The 23362-nt window shown below is 45.0% G+C and overlaps 1 non-coding gene across 1 annotated transcript; it reads left to right on the forward strand.

Annotated features, from left to right (window-relative positions):
* Positions 1 to 18911: 18911 nt before the first annotated feature.
* LOC112928882 (U6 spliceosomal RNA) lies at positions 18912 to 19018 on the forward strand. Its single transcript, XR_003236811.1, has one exon. It is a non-coding gene; the product is annotated as a U6 spliceosomal RNA (small nuclear RNA).
* Positions 19019 to 23362: the final 4344 nt, after the last annotated feature.

Raw genomic sequence — 23362 nt, forward strand, 5'->3', positions numbered from 1 at the left:
CTTCCTGACTTTTTTGCTTTCACTTTTCCACACATATAGGGGCCTTAAAAAACAATTTTTATTTAATATAAAAATGAAGACAAATATAAAGAGTAAATTAAAATATCTGTAATTCCCTCACCCAGATATAATTATTGTTTAAATGCTTATGTATTTTCCTTACAGTCTTTGTTAACACAAATGTTTACACACACTATTTCTGCCAACTTGGTTTCATTCTGTACATATTTGTTTTGCGACCTCTCTCACTTAACAAGACAGTACATTTTCATATTTAATTAAGTGGTCTTCTAAAGCATGGTTTATAAAGGCTACAGAGTAATCTGCCATGGATATAACATACTTCTTCAATGCGTAACCTTTCGTCAGCAATGTTGGCTGTTCCCAATTTTTTACTATTTTGAAGAATATCATCAGAAGCATTCTTACAGGTAGAGCATTGTGCACCTCTTTGTTTATTCTTCTTAGAAATGTTATAAGGAGGGACACCTGGGTGGCTCAGGGGTTGAGCGTCTGCCTTTGGCTCAGGGCATGATCCCAGGGTCCGGGATTGAGTCCCACATCGTGCTCCCTACAGGGAGCCTGCTTGTGTCCCTGCCTCTCTCTCTGTGTCTCTCATGAATAAATAAATAAATCTTTTTTTTAAAAAAAAAAAAAGAAATGTTATAAGGAGCAGAGATACGTCTTAAGTCCATTCTGAAAATGATCACTTCTGAATTTGCCCTTTCTTCTTCCTTCTTTTTTCCCCTCTTTTCATCTCAGCCAGTAACCTGCCCTCTGTGTCCCACTGAGCAAGCAGAAGCCGTCAGAACAAAGTTCAGTTCTTCTCCTGGGGCACTGGGACCTGACCTCCCTGCTACTCAGGGATGCTGCTCCTAGAACCTTCCTTCCTCTCCTGCATCCCCAGATCTCTACTGGATCCGGATCATCCCCAATACCGTGCAAACATGCTGACTGCCCTCCTATACTCATCTTCTGTACCTGCTATAACAAATCACTGCAAACTTTGTGGCTTAAAGTAACACAAATCTATTATCTTACTGTCTTGGAGGTCAGAAGTCCAAAATGGGACTTCACTGGGTGAAAATCAAGGTATCAGGGGTTGCATTCCTTTGGAAGCTCTGGGAAAGAATCCATCTCCTTGCCATTTTCAGCTTTGACAGGCTTCTCATATTCCTTAGCTCATGGTCTTTCCTTCCATCTTCAAAGTGAGCAACATATCATGTTCAAATCTCTCTCTGGCTGACCCTTCTGCCTCTCCCTTATAAAGATCCTGTGATGGGACACCTGGGTGGCTCAGTGGTTGAGCATCTTACCTTTGGCTCAGGTCATGATCCAAGGGTCATAGGATCAAGTCCCACATCGGGCTCCCTGCATAGAGCCTGCTTCTCCCTCTGCCTGTGTCTCCGCCTCTCTCTATGTCTCTCATGAATAAATAAATAAAAACTTAAAAAAAAAAAAGACCCTGTGATTACATTGAGCCCACCCAGATAATCCAGGATAATTTCATCATCTCAAAATCCTTCACTTAATCACATCTACAATGGTACCTTCTGGCATGTAAGGTGAACTACTCAAATATAGGGACATCTTTGGGAAATCATTATCCTGCCAACATCTACCATCTTACTCCCAGAACCCAATCCAGTTGGACCTTTAACCCCACAAGTGTCCTGCTCCTGCCAGGTCACCTGTGATCTCCATGGTGCCACATCCAGGGGTCCAGGTCTCCTGTGCTCTGATGTCTCTGCTACATTTGATTAACTGATCATTCTTCCCTGCATGAAACATCTTTTAGCTTTTAGGATGCCAGGATTTCCCCTTATTTCACTGGTGGCACCTTCTCAATCTCTCTAACTAAATCCTTCCCCTCCCCTTGACCACTGTGTACCTCAGAATGCAAAATCTTTATCTGCATTGACTCCTGGGGTGGCCTCATTTGGTCCTATGATGTGGAGCATTACCTACTTACTGATGGTGCCCAAATCCGTATTCCCAGTCCTACCTCTCCTCTGAACTTGCAGACTCAGAAAATTCCCTTTGAAACAATAGATGTTGGTGAGGATGTGGAGAAGAGGAACCCTTGTATGCTGTTGGTAGGAATGCAAGCTGATGCAGCCACTCTAGAAAACAGTATGGATATTCCTCAAAAAAGTTGAAAATAGAGCTACCCTCTGACCCTACAATTGCACTACTGGGTAGTTACCCCAAAGATACAAATGTAGTGCTCTGAAGGGATACCTGTACCCCAATGTTTATAACAGCAATGTCCACAATAGCCAAACTATGGAAAGAGCCTAGATGTCCATCGACAGATGAATGGATAAAAAAGATGTGAGAGATACACAGACACATGAATAAATAAAATCTTTTTTAAAAAAACATAAAAAGGAAAATTAAATAAACATATTTTAAATATATCTCAAAAAATACGTATATTTAGAAGAGCCCCAGTGAGTGGGCCAGGCAGTGGTTCTGGGACTGGGCTTGCAGCAGAAGCAGCTCAAGACAGTTTTGACAATATCAATGCCTGGATCCTCCCCAGATTGCAAATCAGAACCTCTGGGACATGAGGTGCCAGGATCAGTACATTTTATTTTATTTTTTAAGACTTTATTTATTCATGAGAGACACAGAGAGAGAGAGAAGCAGAGACACAGGCAGAGGGAGAAGCAGGCTCCATGCAGGGAGCCTGATGTGGGACTCAATCCCAAGTCTCCAGGATCAGGCCCTGGGCTGCAGGTGGCACTAAACCGCTGACCACCCGGGCTGCCCAGATCAGTGCATTTTGAGAGTTCTCCAAATGATTCTGCTATCAGGACTGAGAACCACTAGTCAAGTGTAGGAACATGGGAGGTGGTGGATAAGGTGAGAAGGAAAAGATACAGAGGCATGAGCCCAAGATGTCCAGTGATCATTTATGTGGATACTGAAGTATCCACATGGATACTACACGGAGACAGAGCTACAGAGCAAAGAAATCCAGTTCTAAGTACAGATGCTTTCCTGGTCTGGTCTCCTGGGTGTTTTATTGAGATAAGATGGACAGCTCGTGAGGGGTAGTTGGGAGTGTGATCTGACCAGGGGCATGTGAGCCTCTTAGGGTTTCCCTCCAATTCTACTGTGGCTGGTGTTGAGGCCCAGGAGTGGGATGATCTAAATAAGATCACTCTGAGGTTGGAGGCCTCTCTTGTGTCTCTGGTAGGCAGAATAATGGCCCCGTGTAGTGAGTTAGATGGTGTCTCCCCCCAAATCCATGTCTACCCTGAAACTCAGGAAGAGATTCTTTGGAAATAGGGTCTCTGCAGATGAAATTAAGATCATACTGGGTCAGGGTGGCCCTTAACTCGAATGACTGGTGTCTTGATGAGAAGAAAGGACGCAAGAGAGAGGGTACCCATGTGAAGACCATGGCCAAGATTGAAGTGATAAAGCTTCAAGCAAGGAACACCAAAGATTGCTGTAGCCACCCGAAACTAGAAGCAGGAAAGGGGGCACCTGGGTGGCTCAGTGATTGAGTGTCTGCCTTTGGCTCAGGTCGTGATCCTGGGGTCCTGGGATCAAGTCCCACATTAGGCTCCTTGCCGGGAGCCTGCTTCTCCCTCTGCCTCTGTCTCTGCCTCTCTCTCTCTGTCTCTCATGAATAAATAAATAAAATCTTTTAAAAAATAAAATAAAAGGAAGAAGCAGGAAATGATTCTTCCCTAGAAACTTTAGAGGGAGCATAGCCATAGGGACACCCATTAGTCTCTAGAACTGTGAGAGAATAAATTTCTGTTGTTTTAAACCACCCAATTTTTGGCACTTTATTATAGCATCCCTAGGGCCCCAGTGATGTCCACATCTGAGTCCCCAGGTCCTATAAATGCATTATGTTTCATGGCAAGGGGGAAATAAGATTGCAGATGGAATTAAGGCTGCTAATCATCTGAGTTTAAACTAGGGAGATTATTCTGGATTATCCAGGTGATCTCATTGTAGTCATAAGTGTCCTTACAAGTGGCAGAGGAAGACAGAGGATTCAGTATCAGGAAGATATGATTTTGGAAAGACTCAATTGATCATTGGCTTCAAAGATGAAGATCTGATGAGAGGTTTAGATGCCACATTTCCAAAGAACGTAAACACATATATGCAGAATTTTGCCTTGATTACAAACCTGCTGCAAGGTCAAGCCTGCTGCCATTTCTTCTGGTGGAGAGCATGAAGAAGACACCTTATTTCAAAAAGGGCTTCTTGTCCCACTAACATGTCCCATAAACAAAAATTTCAAATACATAATGGAAGGCCTTTTTATTCCCTCAGGATGAAGATTTCACCTCTGGGAAAGAAGGGAAGAGATCTCTTTTAAAAAAATGGATCTAGGGATCCCTGGGTGGCGCAGCGGTATGGCGCCTGCCTTTGGCCCAGGGAGCGATCCTGGAGACCCGGGATCAAATCCCACATTGGGCTCCCGGTGCATGGAGCTTGCTTCTCCCTCTGCCTGTGTCTCTGCCTCTCTCTCTCTCTCTCTCTGTGTGTGTGACTGTCATAAATTAAAAAAAAAAAAAATTAAAAAAAAATAAAATAAATAAAAAATAAAAATTAAAATTAAAAAATGGATCTAGGTATATGCCCAAAACAGTCAAATGCAAAGACTCAGAGTCTTATACACCAGTGTCCACAGCATGATTCACAATAGCCAGAAGGTTCCAAGGAAACAACTGAAATGTCCATTGACTGAGGAACAGATAAACAAAACGTGGTCCTTCCATACAACGGAATATTATCCCTCCTTAAACAGGAACAAAATCCTGACACTGGCTACGACATGGCTGGACTCGAAAACATTATGCTAAGAAAAATATGCACCAGATGCAGAAGAACAAATATTATATGATTCCACTTATATGCTGTGTCTGAACTAAAAAAAAAATTTATAGAGACAAAAAGTAGAACAGAGGAGAAAGAGAAAATCAAGAGTAATTGTTGAAGGCGTGCAGACTGTTCACTGGGAATGAAAAAGTTCTGAACACGAGTAGTAGGGGCAGCTGAACAACAGTGTGAACGTGAATAAAGCCAAGTAACTATACACTTAAAACAGTTAAAGAACTATTTTATGTTGTGTACACTTTACCATAAGAATAAATAGTGATCCTCCCAGGACTATTTCCTGGAAGGACTTTCCCAGGAAGCCCTGGGTGGAGAGCCCAGCAAAGATCTACAAGAACTGCCCACATTAGTATGTAATATACTTTTAAAAGAGAACAAAAGTAATAGGACTAAAAAAATTCGTTGCAAATAAAAACACAAAATGACAACTGAAGCTCAGCTGCTCTGGGCTGCTCACCTGTAGATCTATTATTCATTCAGTTGACCACTATTTACTAAGGTTTCACACCTGCCGCAGCCGCGCTAGCCGGGGTAGGCAACCGCGCACGAGTGTACCCACTCCTCCCTACCGGTGGCTGGAGGCTGGGTGCCAGGTACGCCGCCAGGTCCCCTTCACAACCAAGTCACTCTCTCTCCCACCTGCTGGGAGTTGGGGCCGTCTGCTGAGTCTTCCCCCAAGTATCACAGAGGCTGTCACCAGGCAAAGATCATGCCTCCCACCTGGGGACAGCCGCATCCGGGGGCCAGTCTGTGATGGGTGATGGGGTATGAAGGTCAGGCTGAGGGGGCCACCCCACTCCCTCGCCCCATGTGATGGGCGGAGGCCAGTGTCCGGCCCGAGTCCCAGCTCAGAGCCTTCCTTTGCCAAATCCTGCTTCCCCTGCTCCGCACCCCCTCCACCCTGTAAGAGGTTGAAGGCTTCTGGCCCAAAAGCTTCCTGCCCACAAATCTCCTTCATAGGACCCAATTCTCAGAACTCGACCTCAGACACAGGGGAAGCAACCCCAGATCGTCAACCATGAGAAGACCAACCCCCAGTGCTCCTCACTACAAGGAGAGAGAAGTGTCTCCCTGGATGGTCAGGTGGGTCTTGTTTGGGGCGGTGGGGGTGGATTTCCTCTGAGATGTGAAGGATGGAAAGGACTTCTGGTGGCCACAGGTGGGAAGGCATTGCCCCAGATGGGACATGTGTGGGCAAAGATGAGAAGTGTGGGAAGGCAGGGCGTGTCCCCCAGGCGGTGGAGAGCCTGCTGGGGCCCGGGGCTGCCGGGGCAGCAGCGAGGGGAGGCGCGAGCCTGGCTGACCTGTTCCTGACCTCACCCCTGTTCAGGCCCAGAGGCCCCTCCCTGATGAGTCAAGAAGGAGTTACCTACGAACAAGTCAAGGAAGATGTTAGAACCAGAGGAGCATCAGGACCTTGTGATAAAAGAGCTCAGAGAAATTATATATGCACTGAATATGGATGTCTGAGAGGTGGGGAAGATTCCCTGGGGAGATAAATGGGTAAAGGAATCGTAACATCTTGTTCCGAATGCTTCCTTTTATCCGTTCCGTGTAGATACGTACAATGACCTGCAGGAAAAGATGGCAGGTGTTATTGCTAACACCTCTCTTTACAGATGATGATTCAGACAGAGACAGAGAGAGAGAGAGATTAAGCAATTTGTCTAAGGTCATTGACTTGTAGAATTCTGTTCTTGCAGGGCCGTAGGGAAGTAGAGCAGCATACTTAACGCTAACATTAGTAGAATTTATGAATATAGACACTTCTGGGAGCTTAAAAGTAACCCACACCATTTGTGCAACAAACAAGAACACTGAGATCCAAGGAGGTCAACTAGCCCGTCCAAGACCACAGAGCTCTTAGAATTAGACTGGATCCCAATTCATGGAAATCCTTAGGACGGAGCAGCTATGGAAAATTCTGCCCACCACATGGTGGGATTTGGTGTTGAAGCCTCCTTTGGCTTCCCACCAGCTGTATGAGCAGCCCAACAGACATGCACTTGGCTAGGTCCCTATGACTGGTGAGCAGGAGCTCTAGAAATCATTACTTCTGTGTGCTCCACTGAGATCCAGAAAGCTCTCAATGTGTTCCACTCGGCAGTGAGATGACATCAAAGTACAACTTTTACGATGTGATGTCTTGTGGCTGGAGGCCCTTGCTATAGCATGTGGGCCTGTCAGGATGCCAGTTCACTCAGCTGTCTAGCCTTATGTCACCTTATTCTATTCAACTTGCCTGGGCCCCAGCAGCATAGACACCCCACACTGCCCCCCTGAGCCTACCGTGTTGTCATGACCTAGCACCTCTACACAGACGGTGCTCATTTTCTGGTCTCTGCTTTCCTCTGCTATGCCAGGAAAATCTTACTTCTTCAAGACTCATTTTTTTTTTATTTTTTTGTGGTGGCTCAGTTGGTCAAGTATCTGCTTTCAGCTCAGGTCATGATCTCAGAGTCCTGGGATCCAGTCCCATGTCCCAGTCCCTGCTCAGTGGGGAGTATGCTTCTCCTTCTCCCTCTCCATCTGCCCACTTATGCTCGCTCTCTCTCTCTCTCTCTCTCTCTTTCATGTGGATGAATAAAATCTTTTTAAAAAAATTTTGCACTCATGTTTATAAGCAGCAATAGTCACTACAGTGAAGAGGAGGAAACAATACATATGCCCATCCAAGAATGAATGGATAAACAAAATGTGGCCTATTCATACAACAGAATATTATTCTGCCTTAAAAAGGGAGGAAATAGGGGATCCCTCGGTGGCTCAGTGGTTTAGCACCTGCCTTTGGCCCAGGGCATGATCCTGGAGTCCCTGGATTGAGTCCCACATCGGGCTCCCTGCATGAAGCCTGCTTCTCCCTCTACCTGTGTCTCTGACTCTCTCTCTCTCTCTCTCTCTCTCTCTCTGTGTGTGTGTGTGTGTGTGTAGCTCTCATGAATTAATTAGTTAATTAATTAAAGGAAGGAAATTCTGACACAATGCTACAACGTGGATGAACTTTGAAGACGTTATGCTAAGTGAAATAAGCCAGCCATTAAAGACAAATACCGTGTGATTCCGTATCTGTGAGGTCCCTAGAGTCATCAAATCCACAGAGTCAGAAGGTTGAATGGTTGCCAGGGACTGGTGGGAGGGAGAATTATTATTTCATGGGTGCAGCTTAGGAAGATGAAAAGTTTCTGCAGACTGATTGCACAACAATGTGAATATACTTAACAATACTGGGCTGTGCCTTCAGACATGGTTAAAATGGTAAGTTGCATGTTATATGTATTTTGAAATACAAAAAAATTGAATACAAATACAATTTGGAACAAAAAAAAAAGCCCATCCTCTGCAAAGTATTCCTTGAGTCCCCACATGGGTGATCCACTCCCACCCAGGTCTCTCCAAGGTTCTCTGGACACACTTCCATTGATGTGCTGGTACTGCTACTGTGTAATTACTTACTGATGTGCTTCCTTCCACCAACAAGGGATCTATTAAGAAAAGGATGGCCTGATTCCTTTGGTCTCTGTAGCCACAGCCCCTATGCAGTTGCCTGTACATGGCCAGGGCTCAGCCAGTGTTTGCTGATCAATTAGGACCCTAAGTAGGATGTTACCATGAGATGTCAAGCCGTCCCAGCTCTTTGATATGATCATAGGTCCATGGAGACTCAACCTGATGCTTCTACAACTGACAAGTCATTTATAAAGAATTGGCTTGACAGATTGAACACTTTCCCCTTGAAAAATGGAGATGAATAAGAAAATATTGAGCATCCTGAAGCAATTGGATGATTTACAGCGACATTAACGAGAGCTGAGCCCTGCCCAGCTCAACTTTGCTTTGTTGGCATCTAATGCACCTCCATAGCCTTCCTCCCCTTATCGAGATCTGCAATCCACAAGCCTATAAATATTGTAGTAGCATATGACCAGGGGTGTCAGAGATGTCAGCCGAGGTGATAAAAGTGTCTATCGAAGAAGCTTGAGGGTGCATCGCGGTGAAGGATGGACTGGAGACAGTCCATGGCGAATGTTAATTACAGGGCTGGGTTTGGGATCCAGGCAGAGAGGCTGCAGTGGAGGGTGGGAGGAAGGGGGGACCAGGGCGAAGGGCTATCCCTGGGTGGTTCCTCATTCCTCCACCCCGAGTTGTTTGCTGCCTCAGTACTCGCGCTTCGGGCCCAGTATTGAGGTGTTATTGGGTCTCCACGTAGGTCCCGCATGTTTTCATAGTTCCCCAGTTCTTACACCACCTCCACCCCATCCCTGTGGTTAGCCTCTGGTCTTGGCTGTGAAGAGGAACCAGCTGGCTGGGGCAGGTGCCCTTCAGATGGGTGAGCCGTAATCCCAGAGATTTGGGAGGAGAGGGGTCATCAGTGGGAATGGGGTGAAGGGGTGGGAGCTGATTGGAAATGTGTCTCAGAGCCAAGATCACCCAGATGGTCCGGAACGATTCATGCAAGACCCTCTGGGGAATAAGGGTTTGAAAGGGGTCTGAAAGCAAACAGCAATGCCTGCCCACAACCGGAGGCTTCGCTGACAGCAATAACAGTCATAACTTACACTGGCTGAACTTACTTCGGTCTAACAGTAATAACCTACATCGCCTCAGTGGTAAGCACTGCGCTACGCGTTTTTAATGGACTATCTCATTGAGTCCTCCAATAACTCCATAGAGCATATTCATTAGCTCCACTTTCCTGTTAAGGAAACCGAGGAACTGAGAGGCCAGGTGACCTGCTCTAAGACCTGTGTGATGCCTGGATGGGGACCAGCTTGGGGAGGCTGGACAGAATCATCATAAATCAGGATAAAGAGCCGCAACCCTGGGGCTGGGTCGCTGTGAAAACACACGCTGGAGATGTGCCAGTGATTGTAGGCAGATGGTCAGATGCTGTGACTAAAATACCATCCAGGTGCCAAGCATTCATATTAATCAGAGGGTAGGTTGATATTTCAGTAAAGGGGCCATAGAGAAAGAGGCTACAGAGACAGTCCCCACCCGAGACTGTCCAGGTAGTGAGTTCCAGGTAGTGAGACCACCTGGCTGCACACAATGCCCAAGTGACCCAGAGCAGCTGTGCCAGCAGGGAAGGCAGGCTCCTACCCCTGGGGTTCACTCACACACACTCCAGCAAGACCTTGGCTGCACACACGGGGTGTCCCGATCTGATGATTCATAGACATTCAATCCTCAGGGAAAAGAAGACAGGTCCTTGGCAAGAATCCTCAACCTGCCCCTTCTTCAGAATCTGTAATGAAATCTGCCTGAAATTACAGACTTAATTTTTAACGATCACTTGGTAGAACTTGAAAAAGACCAAGGTGCGTTCCCAGTAGATACTGGGAGAGATAACATTCACTGGGATGATTTGAGCCCTGGAGATGGGCCACGTGAGTGGAATCCATACTATGTTTCGCGCTCGGCACATATTTAGTTGACCCTGCGTGTGCCAGGCGCTGGGCTGGGTCCTGGGGCTACCCGGTCAAATAAGACGTGGGCTCAGTTTCAGTAACAGGTCGTCAGCTGTGAGGCTGCAAGAAGCCCCGTCATGAGAAGTGATGGGAATCCACGTGGAGCTCTGCGGGATCATAGCAGAGCTGCCACTTGGTTTGGGGGCGCCTGGAAGCCAATCGTGAGGCTGGGGGCTACTTGGAAGGCGTGAAGCATGCAGGCAGGGGAGTGGGGAATAAGATAAGGAGAGGAAAGCACCGATGCCAGCTGCACTCTTGAGCCAGCTACGCTGTGGGGTGAAGGTGTTTCACCCTGCGTGGGGAGCCAGGAGCCAGTGTACAATGCCCCCCTGTGAGCTGTCCCAGGGAGGACGAGACGGACAGGCATTTATGTATCAGCTCCCAGCGTTCATCTGCTAAGCCTGCTCCCAAGGGCTTTAATTCTCTGGCACCTCTGACCTGCCACACAGGTGACAGCTCTAGTGGCAAGCAGAACCCCTTGGGGGCAGCGGAGGAGGAGCGTATGCTGGCGCTGGGACTCCAGCCAGTCTGCACTGCAGTGGCAAAGGTGAGGGCACACGGCTGGCACACTCGGTGTCCATCCAAGGGTCACGCCTCTCCCAATGGTTATTTTTAAGGTGTTCATCTGGCCTCTCAAACTAAAACATAAACCTGTCCAAAGACAAAGGCCATTGCTCTGCCTCTTGGCATCGATTCCCACAATATTGCCACCTGCTTGACCCTGTGCCCTGCATCAGACCTGGCCGGTATAATTCATAATTCCCCCTAAGGATTCTGCTATGAGGTCATCAGCTGTTTTCCAGAGAAGGAAACAGGGAGTCAGGGCTTCTGCCTGTGGACTGTGGGGGTTGTGCACAGCACACCTAGGGGCTGCTATTCGTGCAGACTTCTATATGAATGGAGCCTTCTAGAGTTGAGCAGTGTGCAGCCTGTGCAACATGTTCAGGAGCCCTGTCTGAGAAAGGTTAAGCTGTTTGCCAAGCATCCTACTACTAGGAATAGGCAACTCCAAAGCCCCAGCTCCTAGTCCCTGTCTCTTCTCCAGGGAAGGCAAGTCATAAATGCCCCACGACAGCACAGGGCTCCCATGGAAAACCCACCTTAACTCTTTCAGTCCCTCCAGAAGCCGCTGACTCATCCAGCAGGGATATGTCATTGGTCAAGGGCAGAAGGAGGAGGTGTTGGCACAGGGAGCTGGGAAGGAGCACCCAAAAGATCAGAAGGGAACCCCGAAAGAGTGGGCTCCCAGAAGGCAGAGGAAGGGGGTGTTTCAGCAGGAAAGAGCAGCCCACTGTGAGGACCTCCGAGAAGCTGTATGCGCACAAAGGGGAGCCCATTTGCTTGGAATATGGAGCTCCTGTGTGACCCCGACACAGGTACCATTACTGGGGGGTACACAGGTACCATTATGTGAGGCCTGTGTGCAGTGAGGTCAGGAACAGGAGAGACAGCATAGACGTTTATTTCAAGTGCAGGTTTGCAGGTTGACGGGGAAGAAAGTGATGGAGCAGGGGATGGGGTGCAGGAGTCCAGCCCTTACCGTGACCAGGGTGCTGGGGTCCAGAGCCCCGGGACTCTTTACTGAATTGGGAGGAAACCCCCGAGAATGTGGCTCCTAGAAGCCAGGAGCACAGTGGGAGCTGGGGGGAGGGAGGCGTGGGCTCAGATACAGGACTGGATGGTTTAAGGGAGACCTTTCAGGAGTCCCGGGAGGGTCACCTGTAATCCAGTCCAACATCTACAGGCTGGGAGTGTGCCCCTCTTCTCGCCTGGGTGCACGCTCTCTTGCAGGGTTCTGTTTCCAGAGCCCCCCTGACTTATTTCCATGTTACTTCAGGGGACCCAGCTCTTTCCAGAGCAACAGTGCTCCCAGCTGATGGGGGGCTGGATATGGATCATTCGGGTAGTTTACCGAGAGTTACAGGAAGGAGGGACTGTGTTGGTCTGCCCTCCTTTCTGCACGCTCTCCCAGACAACGGCACCGGGCCCCAGGCTCTAAATGCTGTGTGTTTGACGCCCCCTCCTCCCGTCCATATCTCTTGCCCTCATCACCTCCAGAAATTCCAGCCCCCAGATCCGACAGCCGATGGCATGGCTCTTGGATGCCTTGGAATAATCTCAGACTTCACAGGGAAAACAGAATTTGTATTTCCTACAGTTACGCACCATCCACACCTTCCTGCATCCCCTCCGTCTCTGTATCCCATCCCACCCCACCCAGATTTTCAAGCCAACTATCTAGGAATCCTCATGGAGGTCTCCTCCATTCCTCACTCCCTCTCTGCCTGCAGCCCAGTACAGGTCCTGCCATAACCCCCACTACCAGTGGGACCAGGACACCCTGATCCCCAGAGATCTTCAGCACCTCCTAGTGGGTCTTCCTGCCTGGACTCTTGGACCCTCTTCAATTTATTCACAGTAGAGCTGCTGGCGGATTTTTAAGGAACATTAGATCTGTCACTACTCTTCAGCCTAAACACACAAGGCTGGCTATGACATCTAGAATGAAACCCAGCCCTGCCTCCCTCTCAGGCCTGATCTGCCCCGTCCTCCACTGTTAATTCTTTGCCAGTCATATGGCTGTGCCTCTTCCTTGAACACACCAAGCCCATCCTTCCTGCTGGCTCTTGGCTCTCCACAGTCCCACTCCTCAGAATGTGCTACCCCACCTAGGCATTGGGGAGTCGTGTCTTAAAGGTCCTTCGGGGTCTCTTTTACGTCCCCACCACCACCACCACAACCGTGTAACTCTCTGCAAAGCCCTTAACCCATCTTCTTGGTTTCTTGTTTATATTGTGTGTTTGTTATCTGTTCCCTCCCTGCCTTGCTCAACACAGTCATACCCGTGCTTGGGGTCTTGACTGAGCATGATGGTCTCGAGAACCACTTGAAGGGTTAAGATAGAATGGATATCTGAACTGACCCAAACAGAGGGGAACCAGACTGTGAAGTCTCTTTCAAAAATGGGCATCCCCAAGATGAGAACTAAGCCATCTACAGGCCAATGAGGTCATCGTTCTTCTAATCCCCAAAGAACAAAGATAAATGAAAGTCATGCCTGCAAGTCCAGACAAGGACCCTTCCTTCTAATTCCTCCTCGAAATCAATCTCATCATTGTAATGAGCACATTTAACATTATGGCCAACTTGAGCTTGATGGTAAATCAATAACAGGAGGAATCACAGAGAAGAACGGGCCCATGGTATAATCTGTAGGCTCAAAACTTCAAAGAAATGTTACTGCTACTTTCACCCTTGACTCTTGGAGCTGGCTGCTGGGGGCTGTGCAATGAGTAATAGCCTCATAATTGTGCCATGGATCAACTGTCTGTGTTCTCTTTCACTGGGATTCGGATTTTGATCTGTCATATTTTAGTAATTACAAGTCAGGATTATATTTCAGGAAGAAAATGTGTTTGAAGCCAAAAGTATAGATCTTAAGTTTAGTCATTAAAAAAAAATGCACCAACCCAAGAGAGGTTTTGTGAACTTCTTTGGGATAACAATCTAGAAGCCAGAGTGGCCTATAGCCAGGCCAAGTCAAAATTTAAAGCTATTCCTATTCAAATGGACAAGTTCTTTGGATGTTGTTTGTGAAAGGGAGATAAATGCAAAAAGATCTCTGAAGGCCAAGGAGCCATATGACCAAGGAAGAGGGCAGGAAGTCCAGCTTGACAAGAAGTGGTTTCTGAAGGGGACATAGGGATGACAGAAGCATGTCGTAGGCTGCCCCAAGACAGTAAATCACCACGCCCCACATCTTGTGTTAGACCCGCTTTTGTCACCCTGGAGGTTTGTCACCTGCTTTTGTCACCCTGGAACTAGGTGCTCTTAGCCCTCTCTTCAGAGCAGATCAGGATAGCAGGCCCGAGGGTGTCCTTAAGGGTGTAGTTAGACAAAAAGAGAGACTGAGGGAAGGGGTCTGTGCTCTAGAAGGCTCCAGATCACAGAGCAGTCATCATGGCGGGTTTGACCAAAGTAGCCCCAGATGTGAAAAGAAGACAGTATAATAAGAATGACTAGGGTTTATTAAACAAAAAAATATGCAGGGCTTTTTCTCCAGGGGGTCCATTTTGCCCTTTGGCACAGTTGGCATTCTCAGACTCCATACGACAAATAGCTATAGGCTTTCATCTTAAAATTCTGATTTTAATATCTTTTTTTGGTGGGAGCAGGGCTGAGTGGCTCAGTTGAAGTGTCTGCCTTCAGCTCAGGTCATGATCTCAGGGTCCTGGGCTCCCTGCTCAGGGGGAATCTACTTCTCCCTTTGCCCCTCCCCCACCTTGTGCACTCTCTCTGTAATAAATAAATAAATAAATAAATAAATAAATAAATAAATAAATAAATAAAATCTTTTTTAAAAATATATTTTTTAAAGTAGGCTTCATGCCCAACATGGAGCCCAACACAGGGCTCAAACTCACACCATGAGATCAAGACCTGAACAGAGAACAAGAGTTGGACACTCAACCAACTGAGCTACCTAGGTGCTCCTGATTTTAAAATCTTCATGCATTTTCTAGTATGTGCTGGCTTAAAGCCTGAGGAGAATAGCATTATTCATGTTGTATTAAGTTCTAATAGTCAACTCAATATCATTGTATTCTAGGTGTTGGTTCTGTGACTTAGAGATGTGGGTTGAATGGAGTGACCCCTCCTTACCCACCATGTGAACCCTGCTTTAGGATCCATCCAACAGCCAGAGATCTAGGTAAAGGATCTTGGCTTTTGTGTGGTCTCTTATCTCCCATGTGTTCTACAAATTCCTATCCTTCTTCCCTGTCTGGGGTCAGGCTTTCAGCACTTCTTACCTGGTGAGAATCACCTGCTTCACTGCTCAGACTCCTTGTCCTCCAGACTGGCATCTTCAGTCCAGCCTTCCATTGCAGCCCCTGCTTCTGTTCTAAGGTACAAATACAGGGACACCAGGGTGGCTCAGTTGGTTAGGCATCTTAGGGTTGTGAGATCAAGCCCTACATCCAGCTCTGTGCTGAGCAAGGAACCAGCCTAAGATTCTCTCTCTGCCCTACCACCTTCCTCTCCAAAAAAAGTAAATAAGGTACAAATACACTCATGCTGATACTCACTCAACATGGAGGGGTGTCTCTAGGGGAATCCTTAGAATGAGAGACTGAATCTGCCATGATTGTCGGCTTTCCCACCTTGACCTTCACCCTTCTATGCTTCCAGTTCCATTTCATGGCTCCCTACCCTTCTGGGTCACCCACATTCCACCTCTGCTAGACCACAGGTGGCTTTGTGGCTATAATCACATTCACGTTTTCTCTTCTGGAAGGGTGTTTCCTCCTCTGTCCAGTTCACTTTTACTCATCCCCCAAGGGGTAATGTTACCTCTGCTGGGGAGTCATGGATTCTCAGACTTGACTCCAGGTCTCTTCTCAGTGTGCCCATCATCCCCAGAGCATACAATATGCTCCCAATAAACAATTCACTGGTTCACGTGCGGCACTTAACTGTGATCTCTCAGAGGGCAGGGCAGGGTGTTTCCTGGCACATAGCAGCCATTCAACACATGCTGGTTGAATGACTGTGGAGTGGATGAATGGCTGGGACAAGATCTGTTCTTATGGTTATTGCCAAAAGCTTTTTTGCAAAATGACAGTGCCTGTCACCTGGGCCAAGAGAAACCAGAAGAGAAGCCAGTGTCCCAGCCTGGAGGGCAGAAAATTAGAGGGCAGGTAGATGCACTTGTAGGGACCATCAGGGAGGTGGCCACAGGAATCAAAGGGAGAAACTGTCCTTAAGATACAAACATGGGAGGCTCTAACTCGGGTTTTAGCCTCAGTTTTCTCAACATGGACATTTGCTCCAAGACACCATAAATAGAAACAAAGAAAAGGATTGGAAAAGGAATTTGAGACAAAGATTTAAAGAACTTTGGTATTTAAAAATAACCAAATTAAAGGAGAGGCCCTGAGGTAAAAAAAGAACGTGTTCATTCAACACAGGACTGATGGGGAGACATCCAGGGACTCTGCAGTGCCGTTTCCCTGAGCAGGCATCGACACTGGGAGCCGGAGGGCGTGGGATTCCCTCTGGAGGAGTGACAAGAGGAATCTCCATCCATCTAGTTTGCCTTAGTGCCGTCCTGAGGATCAACAAATCACTGACATCTCAAAATTTCTGCTGCAAGAGCAAAGGCAGGCCAGAACTATCACCAGAAAGCCACTAAACATCCCCACTGCACCTGGAAGGGGCACAAGCTAGATATGCTCTGGCTGACGTCCCCATGTGCCAGGTCCTGGACAGCAACACTGCAGGTCCAGAAGCTGAACCTAGGATTGATCGGACATAGAAACACACTCACATTAACAAAATTTCCAAGAGGTATATGTATAGATCAGAACAACCTGAGAAATAAAGTGCTAAGAAATAAAATGCTAAGTAGCCCATAATCCTCGTGCCTACAGATCTGTGTACACTCCCTCTAAAGTCACACTGCCAAGTGAGGGGCAATGGGGGACACGGAGTCTAGCAAAGGCTACTGGTTTGGTGACCCTAAGCCTAATGCCAGGGGACTCTGCTAGCCAACCCCCTTGTCTCCACAATAAGGTGGGATCTCACCTACTCAGCAGAAAATTGGATTTGGGAGCACCTGGATGACTCAGTCATTTAAATGTCTGACTCTTGATTTTGGCTCAGGTTATGATCTCAGGATCAGGTCGTGAGATCCAGCCCTTCATTGGGCTCCACATGCTCAGCCTGCTTAAGATTCTCTCTCTCCCTCTCCCTCAACCCTTCTGTCTCCTCCTTTTCCTCCCCCTGTATCCCTGTATGCTTGGAGAAATGTTCTCTCTCTCTCTCTCTCTCTCAGAAGAAGAAGAAGAAGAAGAAGAAGAAGAAGAAGAAGAAGGAAAAGAAAAAAGAAACTTGCATTTGAATGGACTTTTTTTTTTTTTGCTTTCTGCCTATATCTCTTCTGGCTCCGCTCTTCCTCAGAAAGGATGTAGGGGATTAGGTTTAAGACTTTTGGAAATAATACCCAAACTAGTTGATGTCATAGTTTGGAACTCCCAAAAGCAGATACCGTGATAAAGACTTGGGTGAAGATAGTTTTTTGAAAGATGATCCCAGGAAGCACAAGGGAGGACATGAGGAAAGGGAGCCAAGGAAGGGAGAAAAGTCAAAGGTTCATTAATGATCAGGATGCTCCTTGTTCCCCACTAGGGCCCATCTGAGATACCATGGGAAGCAAGCCCAGTAAAGTATACTCCCACTAATTCCCTTCTCCATTGGTTGAAGCTTATTCCTGGAGGCATTTACTATCCACGTACCTCCAAGCTATGCTTCAAGTGCCAAAGAAAGCCTTCAAGCAGAGGGGAAGAGAGAGAAACCAGAGTCCATGGATGCTTGGAATCATCTGTAAGTGCCTAAGAATTCACAGGCACCCACTCGGATTGTGCTGTAGCTGACATTTTCCCGGCCACTGCTCTGGGATCGTGGTCCCACAGCATTCAGCCCAAGAATTCAAGCCCAAGAATGGAAATGATACTCATTGAAAAGGTTGTCCTTTTTTTCCCCAATGTTTTCATTTACTGTGAACTATAAATGATTCATAACTTGATTTTCACCGCTTGTCACAAAATGTGAATTTTCAGTTCATTTTAAAGATTAATTTTTAAACTTAAACCAACCCCTAAAAAAGTAGTGATATTTAAAATCATCTTTCAGTTCATTTCTATTTTAATATAGAAATTAACAGACCTACTCTAGATTTAAGATTCTGTCTTTTTATTCAATTAATAGCTTACAATTAAACATTTATTATTGCTATTAAGGACAACTAAAAAATTATTAATTGTGCCTAAATTACAATCAAGTCAAAATTTTCCAAATGAAGATATAATACTAAAACATTTACCCTCCTTTCTGCTTATGATATAATTACAGAGACAGTCAACCTACTATTTATCTAGAGTATTTATTCAACCACATTATAAACCATTAATTTTTAGAGAAAGTTTAGTTACCAAACACTCTTGGCTTATGCTTGAGTGTCTAGAGTATAATCTTTATTGTTCTTCCAACTGTGATAGCGAGTGGCAGTAACAAAATTTCTGATATCTGCCACTTGTAGCTGAAGTGCTATGATGGAAGAAGTGTACCATGATTTAAAGCCAACAAAAAAGCAAAGGCATAGGGGAATTCCAAGAACAGTATTTGAAACCTGCAGCGGTTTATGCCCCTTCCAACAGATAGCGAACACAGGGGCTTCAGGGAAGAAGGTTGGAAGGGCTGTAGCAGCTCGAGCCCTAGGAATGCTCCAAATGGCCCTGCTGGGATTTGCTTCTAGAACAGGGCACACACAGAGGAGAAACCTCAGGAAATGAATCAAAACTGTCCAGGACGGGCAATAGAGACAAATGTGAAGAGAAGATCCAGACCACAGTGGGGAAGGGGACTGGATCCAGGAAAGTTTGCACCGTATGTTTGAACAATATGCAAAAACAACAGAGTGGGGAGCTCTCTAGATTTAGAAAAGTTTTTCTGAACACTTCTTCATTTGGAAAGTTCGGGAGAACCAATTCTGCTTAAAAACGAGTAACAGACGTGCTTATTTTAGCAGCACATATACTAAAATTGGAACGATGCAGAGAAGATTAGCATGGCCTCTGTGCAAGGAAGACACTCAAATCTGTGAAGCATTCCATATTAAAAAGAGAGAGAGAGAGAGAGTAACATAAAATATTGAGGTCAAATCCCATACAAAATGACTATAATAGAGTAAGAAGCAGAATAAACATTTGTACAGACAATCAAAGCATGCCAGAAAGATGTGGCAACGGAACAGATCTGAATTAACCTATTATCTCAAAATAAGCTAAAATGATATAACATATGGGTAAACAATACTTAGGAAGACCCAGAAATGAGATAACAGAACTCACAAAACAATTAGAAGTCAAAGAAAAGTTTATATCAAAATGAAGCCTAAATTAGAAGGAACATAGTAGTGAATAGACAAAAATCGCTCCTGAAAAGAAATAGCTGATTGAAAAAAAGAAGAAGAAGAAGAAGAAGAAATTTAAATCAGAAATAAATTTTAAAAGGGTGCCCGGTAACCCAGTAGATTGGGTGTTTGACTCTTGGTTTCAGCTCAGGTCATGATCTCAGGGTCATGAAATTGAGCCCCACTTTAGGCTTTGCACTTAGAGCGGAGTCTGCTGGAGATTTTCCCTCTTCCTCTGCCTCTCCTCCCATTCCTGCTCCTGTTCTCTCTCTCTAGAATAATGAACAAATAAATCTTTAAAAAAAAATTTTTAAACCTTTGAGAAAAAATAATGAGTATTGAAAATAGGCAAAGAAGATTAAACATGCAGATAGTAGGAGTCCCTTAAAAAGATAATAGAAGCAAGGGAAGAAAAATATTAAAAACATAATTCAAGAAAAATTCCTAGAAATTAAAAAAAGGATATGAGAGTCCAAATTGAAACAGCATAGTGCAAACCTGAGACCACTGACCTCAAATAACCAACAGCAAGATACGAAAGTTTAGTAAAATTACTGAGTTTAAAAAGTCAAAATAAAAAAAAAAACACTTTGGGCCTTTAGAAAAAAGGAAATGGGACTTGTAAGGAAAAAGAAATGAGATTACCCTCAGACTTTTTACTGGAATGATTTCATCCAGAAGAAAATAGAGCTCATATTTAAGAAACTCAAGGAAAGGAATTATAAGTCAAGGATTTTATATCCAGAGAAACTGACTCTCAGATATAAAATTATTATGGACAAGCAAGAGATCCAGGAATGCTCAGTCATCAGCTATAAAAATAGTTGATGAGCATGGAATATACAGTTACCTGTAGAAGTAAGCAAGGATGAAGAGCCAGAGGTCAGAGTAAGTCACAAGGGTGTATTGTGACAACACAGATAAAGACAACTGTTTTTCTAATTAGGGAAAAGAGAATGTGGTGAATATTTGCATAAAAAATGTCTTAAATATATTTGTGGTAGTACTAGTACTTTTATTCTGAGGCTGCTGTGTACTCAATATGGGATAAAACAAATGTGGGATTATGGGCTGTATTAATTCTATCATCCCTTGTGTCCTTGAGAACCAGGAATCTTGGTATCAGAGAAGGTACATGTATAATAGAAAAGAACTATAAGAAAAATTACATCAAATTCTAAGTCTTTTTTTTTTTAAAGATTTTATTCATTTATTCATGAGAGACACAGAGAGAGGCAGAGACATAGGCAAAGGGAGAAGCACACTCCATGCAGGTAGCCTGATGTGGGACTCAATTCTGGGACTCCAGGATAATGCCCTGGACCAAAGGCAGATGCTCAACCGCTGAGCCACCCTGGCATCCCAAATTCTAGACTCTTAAATCTGACTTAGAAATCAATATGAAAAAAAAAAAAAGAAATCAATATGAAGGGACACCTGGGTGACTCAGTGGTTGAGTGTCTGCCTTCGGCTCAGAGCATGATCTTGGAGTCCTGGGATTGAGTCCAATGTCAGGCTCCTTGCATCTCCAGCCTGCTTCTCCTGTCTCTTCCTCTCTCTGTGTCTCTCATGAATAAGTAAATAAAATCATTTATTTTATATACATATGTATGTATATATATACATACATATGATCAAAAGCTATAAGCTTCCAGTTATAAGATACATAAGTACCAGGGATGAACAATTTGATAACTACAATTACCATTGCTACATGATATGTGGGAAAGGTCTTAAGGGAGTTAATCTTAAGTGTTGTCATCACAAGAAACATTTTTTTTTGGAAGATATTTATGTATTCCTGAAAAACACGCACAGAGAGAGGTAGAGACACAGGCAGAGGAAGAAGCAGGTTCCGCGCAGGAAGCTCCATGTAGGACTTGATCCTGGGACCCCGGTGTCACGCCCTGAGCCAAACGCAGATGCTTGACTGCTGAGCCACCCAGGTGTTCCAATTAACATTTTTTCATACCTTTTTATTATGTCAGTATGAGATAATAGATGTCAACTAACCTTACTGTGGTAATCAATCATGACGTGTTAATCACACCTTTGTTCTGTACACCTTAAACTCACACTGTGATATATGTCAATTATATCTCAATAAAACTGGAAAAATATTTTATTTTATTTTATTTTATTGGAAAATATTTTAAATAAAAAGAAAAACGTTAAAATTATTGCTTCATATATTAAAAATACATTGCTGAAAAGGCTGAGAAATAATAACTAATCCAATTGAAGTGAGCATCTCCAGAGCTCAATATGTCATCTAAAAGAGTTTCTCACTGAAAGAAACTGGTGCTTCTTAGAGAAATGACTGATTCCAGGCCTAGAGCAGGAAATATATAGGTGACCTGAAACATCTTTTAATGCCAGATGGAGGCTATCAGAGATGACTAGGGTCATGTCAAAAGGACCCAGGAGGCAACATGAAATGCCTCCCTCAGGCCAAAGATGGGACAATGAGCTTCTATAATGCTAACAACTGCTATTGAGTGAAATACCCCCATCCCCAATCTACAGCTTCAAAAGTTATTACCGAGAAAGGATTATATTTGAAAGATGACAGAGAGAGGATTCATGATCTTGAAAACAGGTGACTACAGAAGAGTCAAGCATTGTTCTACCTTATTCATGTAAGAAACATCCCACTGGGGAACCAAATAGTAGATGAAGGGAGGCATCTCTTTAAAATTGTATTCCAGCTCATAAATAAAAAATGAAATGGCCGAATTTGAATATCACCATTTAGCAATCCCCATAATTTAACACAGAAAGGCATGAAGCATCAAAGCCTGTTAACATGACAAAGAAAGAGAGACAGCTAATTAAGTGCCTCCTATAATCTGTCTGAAAGGACCTAACCTGAATCTGATCCAGTCTCTGGATCCAGCTACAAATTTTCAGGAGATACAAGGACAAAGGAACACGTTAAACTATACATAAGTGTGCAATCGGCAAAGGACAGACTGTGGGAAATTTTACAGGTCAAAGGTCCTTCAACAGATTAACCTGGAAGAGAACAAAAGGATTGAAAAGGAGCCAAGAGATTAAAAGAGACTTGGAAGATAGACATTTTTTAAGCAAGTTCAATGCCCAAAGTGGGACTTGAGCTCACAACTCCAAGGTCAAGAGTTGCATGTTCCACTGGTTGAGCCAACCAGGTGCCCCAAAGATAAGCATTTTTTAATGTAAGACAGTGATTATGACGTAACAAAAAATATGTATCTGGTCTCTGCCGATTCTCGGCACAGAGCTTCTAAGACCCTTGGAATCTTCTGAGTACTAGGAGTGTCTTTGGTATACTAACGAGATGTCTCTAGGCTAGAGGGTTCTTCTCCCTCTACCTGTGTTAGACTTCTCCCTCTATCTGTGTTAGACTCCATGTGGAGGCTGGTTGCCAGGGGAACCAGTCCTGTGATTAGAGGGTTGGAATTTCAACCCCTTTACCATGGCCCTTTCACCCCCACGCTGCCCGCTCCCACCAAATCTCCAGGGAGGCAGGAGGGCTAGAGATAGAGTCCATCACTGCAGCCAACAATTTAATCAATCATGCCTACATAGTAGAACCTCCACAAAACCCTTAAATGATGAGGTGTGGAGAGCTTCTGGGTTGGTGAATACATCTGTGTGCCCAGGAGGATGGTACATACAAAATTCCAAGGGGTCAGAAGCTTCTGTGTTTGGTACCCTCCCAGACCTTGCTCTCTATGCTTCTTCACCTGGCTGTTCATTTCTATCTTTTACTAAATCCTCTATAATAACAGTAAATAAAGTGTGTCCCTGAGCTCTGTGAGTCGATAAAGCAAATTACTCAAATTATAGCCAAGTCAGACAGAAATGTAAGTGACCTGGGGACCCGCCACTTACAATTGGCTTCTGGGGTGAGGTTAACTTTAGTGGGACTGAGCCCTTTACCTATGGGGTTGGTACTCACACTGGGTGGTTAGGGTCAGAACTGAATTAAATTGTAGGCTCCCCAGGTGGAGTCTGAGAATCGGTGAATTGCTTGATGTGGAAAATCTGCACATTTGGTGGCAGATGTGTT

The sequence above is a fragment of the Vulpes vulpes genome, chromosome 15, assembly GCF_048418805.1.
Source record: "Vulpes vulpes isolate BD-2025 chromosome 15, VulVul3, whole genome shotgun sequence".
NCBI lineage: Eukaryota > Metazoa > Chordata > Mammalia > Carnivora > Canidae > Vulpes > Vulpes vulpes.